The sequence below is a fragment of the Tamandua tetradactyla genome, chromosome 21, assembly GCF_023851605.1.
Source record: "Tamandua tetradactyla isolate mTamTet1 chromosome 21, mTamTet1.pri, whole genome shotgun sequence".
Classification (NCBI taxonomy): domain Eukaryota; kingdom Metazoa; phylum Chordata; class Mammalia; order Pilosa; family Myrmecophagidae; genus Tamandua; species Tamandua tetradactyla.
Window position 1 is genome coordinate 28,979,080 of NC_135347.1, and position 8,146 is coordinate 28,987,225.

The 8,146-nt window shown below is 36.8% G+C and overlaps 1 pseudogene; it reads right to left on the reverse strand.

Annotated features, from left to right (window-relative positions):
* Positions 1-6,654: 6,654 nt before the first annotated feature.
* Positions 6,655-7,363, reverse strand: LOC143665320 (nascent polypeptide-associated complex subunit alpha pseudogene; annotated as a pseudogene).
* Positions 7,364-8,146: the final 783 nt, after the last annotated feature.

Below are 8,146 nucleotides of genomic sequence, written 5' to 3' on the forward strand. Positions count from 1 at the left end.
TTGTTTTAGGAACTATTACTGGGAGGTTATTGTGCTTTTTCCTCATTTCAAGAAGCCTTTGCAAAGAAGTGTGTTTAAATGATAAAACTATAACCTAGGTGAGGGTAGTGAATCTTCCAGATCCTATCACAGAGACAGCAATAGGTAAGAAGAGATTAGATGGAAGAAGTAAATCTAAAGAAAAATAAAGACATCTTTCTTGAGTAGTAGAGCATGAAGGAAGGAATGGAAAGCAGCAGCCCAGAAGATAACAGCAGGATAACAGAGGACATTGAAAGTCACGAGGAGAGAGAACAGAACAAGGAGTTCATATGGAGGACAATTGGTAGAATCTTTAAAAGCATGGCATAAATTGGCAAATAACTGGGATTACCGTAAATAATCAACTTGCATGAAAATCTTTTACCTCATTCAACTTTTTCCAGGAGTACAGCTATAACTCCACACTGATGTCACTTTTCTTCAAGGATTTTCATTTAATATCCATTTAGTAATCATTTCAGATTTAATATTTAATAAATGAGACAACCACAAAGGAGCTCACAAAAAAGGATGGGCTGTTACTCCACACAAAGAACAAGGCTCCATCGCCTTGGTTAATTTCTGAAAATAACTTTTTAAGCAGAAGGCCACTCCATCCTTGTCCCTGCCAAGAAACAGATATTGACCCTTTCAAAATCCACACATTAGGAAAAGTCAACTGCTTTTTTGACCTTTTTGGGTTCAGGAAAACAAATTCCTCAATTCCAAATTGAGTCCACTTATGCTGTTACAACTTAGGCCACCTTCGATGGGAACCTCTACAAAACTGGTCTTCAAATCTGTCCAAATTGAAAAGAACAGGCACTACCTTTAGTGCCTCCAGGAGACTCCTCTCATACTTCCTGTAGTATCTGAACTACTGATTATGACCAAAAATTATCAAAAGATTTCTGATACAAGAAACTGAACTCTTTGGTCCCAAGCTATATGCTATTAAAGTAGAAATTGCTGGCCACATTTTAGAATCTCTGGAAACAGGGGCTCCCAAAGGCCCTGAGCTCATTACTCTCCATTCCCAGCTGCCCATTATGCCTTGGTTTCCTGGAAGCAGAGAATCGCAAGCTTGGCATAACCACAGAAGCTTCTTTGCTGAAATGAAAGTATACCTACAAGATGGAGCCAAGTCTTGACACTAAAACATATTCTACCTAAGATGTGACCTTTCCTGTCTTCATTACCTTGCCAGGATCCTAGAGGTCACCACTTTTCTGGATCTACTGGCTACCTGGGGAGCCCCTTGTCATCAACTAAATAATCAACAAAAGGAATTTGCTGTACATTTTTACAGGCTCTTGGACCACTGCCGTTGGTTTGATCATCTCGTCTTTCCAATGGCAGCAGCAATAATTTATTACCCAAGGCTGCCCCCTTTGGAGTCACTAACTCTGGAAACCTTTTACTTCACAGATTCCCTAGATATAAAATAAGGGCACAGATTTCTCTACACATACTGAGGCTATAAAATAAGCCCCCACCAATATGCTTTTTATCTTCCTAGGAATTCTAGATGTTACTGACAGTGACTGAGGTACTTATTTCATTTATCAAAATACCCAATTCTGGACTCTTGAATAAAGCATTCAATGGAAATTTCACCTCTCTTACTGGCCTCAGGGCTACAGAGTGCATAGAGGACCATAAAAACTTACTCACCCATATCTGGGAACTCCCTCCTTTAGCACTAGTGGGAAATTTACATCCGACTCTAACCACCATAAAACCCCAAATAAGATGCTCCTCCCTGGATATCCTGACCAACAATTGGCTCCATTTGCACCTTTTTGGATTTTCTTGGTAGCCTGTTCTGCTCTCTCCACAGCGTAATACTATGTGAGTAATACATCTTCTCACGCTTTCTTGGTGCATGTGTGTTGTCACCAGTCTAGACATACAAACAAAATTTTATAGAGTGACATCAATAGCTCCCTCAACAATGTTCAGCTTCCTTTACAATTAGGTTGTCCCATGTGGCTACCTTTGCAATGAAATGAATTATTACTTCTGGAGCTAGGTAGTGAATAACTAGCCAGTTTCCTCCACACCTCTCTTTAGTTTCTATACTCTTCCGGGGGCCAAGATTTAAGAAAACTCACCTACTTTGTAATAGAATACAAAAAACTGAGAAATAAACTATTATTAATTAAGCCACAGATATTTGTGCATCTGTCTGTTGGAACAGCTAGAATGAATAAGCCTAATACACAAGATAAAGATGTCTGTTGACTTCTAAAATTATTCAGATTATTGCAGCACGTATTCTTCACTTTATTGCATGTTTGAACCAGCTAGTATTATTCCAGCATTCTGTGCCATCTGAGCAGAGAGTCACTTAGCTATTTTTAATAGCTTTTTATTTTATTAAGAAAAACATTTTAATAGCTTTTACTGACAGTCACTATATGTGAAATTCCTTTCTGTGTTCCTTTTGTTTCAGAATTAAAGTAGTCTTGTAGATTGGGAAATGAAAAATTGCATCATATAGCTCAGATTCAGTATCCAGTAGTGGTGTCTTGGACAAAAGTAATGATAAAAGTTTATATATATATATGAAATTATATAGACTGCATATATAACAGGTATAAATAATATAAATTTTAAGACATAGGATTTTCAATGATAAATATATATGTAAAGTGATGGCTGTCAATTTCAAGAACAATTATAATTTCCATTATTATTATTATTATTATTCCTTGCTTATAATTAACCCCAATCCAGTATTAATTTAACAATATTTCATTTATTTGAGAAACTGAATAGTCTCCTGGCAAGGCTTGGAAAGCATGGGATGTGACTTTGGCCAGTCAAGATGGAGAGGCACTTGAAGAGAAAGCTCTTAGCTCTTGACATGAATTTCTTCCCATTTTGACAGGGCCACAGTCAACATGAATTCAACATGACAGCAATTGGTGCCTTAGGTGGGAACAAGGATGGAGTATTGTGAAAAACCCAGGGGGCTCAGATGAGGAGGTATTACAGAATAATAACCTCTATCACTTTCATTATAATTTCTATTGACATTTGTAGCCTTTATATATATATCCACTTTTCTTAGAATTATGTGATTTATTATTATCATTATCATTATTATTAACAACATCTTCTATTTACAGGTAAGCCAATTAATGCTCAAATGATTTGTATAACTTGGTTAAATTGTCTTAACAAATAACAAAGTTGAGACTTCTAACTCAGGAAGCAGTTCCCTCTTCTAGGTCATGCTATACTTTTACAGGGCAAAAAAATCTCTTTAACATTTGCCCATGTGTGGTGTGTGTGGTATATATGTGTGTGTGTGTGTGTGTGTGTATACACACATACATGAGATGCCTCAATTTTACTTAGAAAAATATAAATTGCCAAAACTTTACTTCCTCCTTTTGCTCCTTTGCCTGTCACAGAATGGTGAGTAAGTATTAAAATCATCATGCAAGCATGAGAGAGGAAATGACTGGCTAATAGGCTGAAAATTTCACTTGGGAGAGAGAAGATACAAGGAAGAAAGTACCCATGCATTCTTACTCAAAATATTTTGATGTATGTGGTCTACTACCTATTTTTGTCTTAAAATATTTGCTGTTTCTTTCCTTTTTCTTTTTCAGAAAAGTAACTCAAGTCAATACAGGAAGAATTCTGGCTTTGAGGTGATAAGGAAGGAAAGTGTTGCTTTGTGTGTGATGTGCAGCGCTATATCCTACGGACGTGAAGGCAGGGCAGAATGATATGGGGGAACTAAGGCGGCATTGATTTTTTTCATTTTTGAGGCCACTTACTGCAACGGCTTTTCTTCTAGCTTATTGTGTTGGTAAATTAAGCAACTCTTCCTCTGCCACAGACAAGTCATTTTGGACAACATGATATACTTACTGCTGGAGCCAGTCTACTCAGTTAGATGCCACTTTTCCATCCTTCCCTTTTAATATACTCTTTGTCAGTGAAATCACATTTTATGTTGAGATTCCTTCCTGATGAAAGGATGAGCATTGCTATTAAATAAAGTAAAGTAACACAAAATAACCTATTACCAAGATATTCTGAAATTATTCTGTTCAACTCCTCCCTAATGGAAGTTGTCAGTGATATGAATGAGAAAATAAGAGCAAGAGATTAAGTGTAAAATGTAAAAACACCATTGTCAAGGATTTGTCAAATGTGATTCTGCAGATATATTTTATCTTTTGAGGCAGCATGGGGACTTCAGTACTACTATTATTTATAGTCCAACTCCACATAATTGAGGGGGTGGTGACAGAAAGTGAATTTATAATAAGAATAACACTCATATTGTGCCATGCATCAGGCAATAGACCTTGAAGGTGAAGTTGAAGCTAGAATAACAATGTGGGCAAAGTTTGTCACTGTCTTCAGATAACTATAGAGATCAAACAGAGCACTTAAATGGCTGTCCTTGGTCAGTAGTATCATAAAAAGGTGGGGGCTATAATTGATGAGAGAATAAATATGGGTCTTCAGAGGAAAATGTCACTCAGCTCTAGCCATGCAGGAACACATCCATGTTGCCAGATTTCTTTATTTCTCTAAGTAAATCATAAAAATAAAGAATTTTAGGCAGTCTCTCTCAACTAAAGTATTGACTGATCATAATTGAGTCAAAACAATAAAATTCTTCCTGTTTAGCTTTGGGCTCTAAGCTTCCATTTTACTAACTCTGACCAGCACCCTAGATTTTTGTTATTCCAAATAAAACGTTTTATTTTGAATAATAAAATATGTTTTCATCAATGCTATACTCTTAAATATCCCCAATCTGTAAGAATATGATAATTTTATGAGATACAAATTTTAAATAAACATACTGCAATTCTCCTTTAGAGAGTAAGTGGATCATTTGATAGTTAAAGCATTCATACATGTATGCAAAAAACCATTAGTGATCTCTATCTGTTGGAGCATGTAGGAAACTCCCTTGAGGTGATTTAACTTCTATTCTGAGACAAGAGGAACAATGGCTATAAAATAAGCAATAGCTCCGAGAACAAATTTAACTACCAACAGAAGTTCTCAGAGATCACATAAGATATATATACAAGAAAGTATATAGTAGAATAAAATTTGCCAATTTGTACATTCTCAAAAGTCCCTGCATATATCCATGATGAATGCTCATGATGATTAGATCCATGATGAATGATCAGATCACATGAAATGTCACCAAGATAATAAAAGTTTATGATGGCTGAATGTGTTTGAAAGAACAATGTTGAGATAACCAGAAATCCCCATTGATTGGAAAATAATTTCACATAAAGTATAACATCTACGTACCATATGTGAATAATCTTAATGGAACTTCCAAACATTCTTAGGCTACTGTTTAGTGTGTGATCTCAGATCATCCTTCATTCCATGTATAAAAATATGCATGCCATGATCCATTTTTTTAACTTTTTTATTGCATAATATAACATATACCCAAAGCAAAGAAATTAAAAAGCAATAATTTTCAAAGCACTCTTCAACAAGTGGTTACAGGACAGATCCACGAGTTTGTCATGGGCTACAATACCACCCTCTCATGTTTTTCCTTCTAGCTGCTCCAGAATATAGAGGCTGGAGGGCTTAAATATTTTCTTATCATCACAATTGACTTTTTTTCTTCTTTTTCTGTGAAAAATAACATATATAGAAAAAAGCTATAAATTTTAAAGCACAACACTACAATTAGTTGTAGAATATATTTCATCGTTTGACATGGGTTACAATTTCAAAATTTTACATTTTACTTATAGCTGCTCTAAAATACTGGAGACTAAAAGAGATGTCAATTAAATGATTCAGAATTCATATTCATTTGCTAAATCCTATCTTCTATGTATAACCATCATCACCTTTGATTTTTCCACACCTCTCTTTAGGGGTGTTTGAGCTATGGCAATTCTAAATTTTTGATACTGGAAGGGTCTTTCACTAATATGGGGTAGGGAGATGGAACTACTTGATGTTCTGGAGAGGCTGGGCTAGGTTTCAGGACTTATCTGGACTAGGTACCCATCTGGAGGTTGTAGATTTCTGAAAAGTTACTCTAGTGCCTGGAACCCTTGTGAAATCTTATATATTGCCATAGGTGTTCTTTAGGATTGGCTGGAATTGTCCTGGTTGGGATTGGCAGGTTATGATAGGTAGCAAGGTCTACCTGAAGCTTGTGTAAGAGCAACCTCCAGAGTAGCCTCTCAACTCTATTTGAACTCTCTCTGCCACTAATACTTTATACTTTATTAATTACATTTCTTTTCCCCTTCTTGGTTAGGATGGAATTTTTGATCCCATGGTGCCAGGTCTCAATGGTAAAGTAAGCTTCTCGATAGGTAAAGTAAGCTTCTCCACTACCTACATAAACTTCACGAGAGTAAGTCTCATGATCAAGGGCATGGTCTATTGATTCAGGTGTCCCTAAAGTCTGACACAGTATCAGGGAATTACTCAATGGTAAGGTTTGATAGTTCCATATTCTTTCTCCCCTCCCTCAGGGGACTTTACCAATACTTTTTTTTTTTTTTCATCCAACAAGAAGCCATAACTTTATTAATGATAGAAACAGTACAAATTTCAAACCACGCTTCAGGTTACTCTTTTGAAACACCAAAAAATTTCCTCATTTTCAGATGGTTACATTGTTAATTCCATAATAGCATTTACAATATCATTACTGCTGTTCTTCAAGGCTCGGACTGCCTTAGCTCTTGACACATTTGCTTGTGACATGACCAGTTCTATGTCCTTAACTTCCACACCTGTTTCACCAACCTCCTCCTATTCACTCTCCTCTTGTACAGTTGGAGTCTGTGTGTTTTCCTGGATGTGAATGTTCGAGACAGCTTCACCTTGTATTTTGAATTTCTCAGCAGCTGCTAGTTGTGCTTGTTGAGATAAATCCTCGATCTTGGCTTCCCCAAAAACTATGTAAGTATCTGAAGCTGGGCTCTTGTAGACATCTGGCTTTGTGATGACAAAAGGGATATTCTTAGATTTCCGAATAGTGACTCTAGTAACTCCTGTAACCTGTCGAAGACCCAGTTTGGACATAGCCTTTCGTGCCTTCTTTTCACTCCGAATCTGTTTTGCTTTACTGACTGGTTCTTCATCAATTTCAGCTGCTGCTGCCAGCTGAGCCTGTTGTGTGGTTGCTTGTGTAGAATCCTGTTCCTCCAGCTCTGGTACTGATTCATCACTGTCAGATTCTGTTCCAGACCCTGTCTCAGCCTGGGGCTGTGGCAATTCCTGCTCTGTAGCAGGAACGGTTTCTGTGGCTTCACCGGGCATTTTGTGCGATGAACGCGGAACCAAGATGGCGGAAGAAAGAGAGCTGCCAATACTTTTTGATTATCTGCTTAATATACCCTAGGATGTTTCCAGGCATTACAATAATCTATACAGGATTTAAGGACCATTTTCTTATTTTGTGCTCACTGTGTTTTAATTGTTCAAATGAGCTATACAGATAGGTTAAATTAGATTATGCACCACAAAAAATTTCAGTTCCAAATTAAATAAAACTTTCTTCCATTGGTCTCAAAGAGTATGTGTGGTTCTAAAATATAGACACTGTCTTCCTTACCCCTATGTTCTGAATTACTTTAACCCTAACCTGTTAGTCTTCATTCTTATTTCTAAATATCAGGTTATATATATAAAACAGCCTCTCAAAATCCAGAAATAATAATCACCACTCTGGACTTAATGTGTCTTCTCTAAAAGCTTACAATTTAGACCTCTGTTTTCTTATAAGCATTTTCTAAAGGTGACCATACCATTCTTGTTCTTTCGTTTCTGGCTTATTTTGTCTCACCAAATGTCCCACATGTTCATTCACATTGTTGCGTGCCTCACGACTTCATTGCTTTTTGTAGCAGCATAATCTTCGTTCATAGGCATACACCATCATTCGACAATCTACTTCTCTGTCAGTGCATCCTTCAGCCACCTGCATTCATCAGGCATCATATAGAGGGCCCAAAGTCCACAGTCCATCAACATTCTCAATTTTAGATAATTTCATTGTTCCCAAGAGAAAGGAAACCAATAAACACACCCTCACCAAATAGGAAATCTAAACTTCCCCTTAACTCTTGTCCCCCCCCCCCCA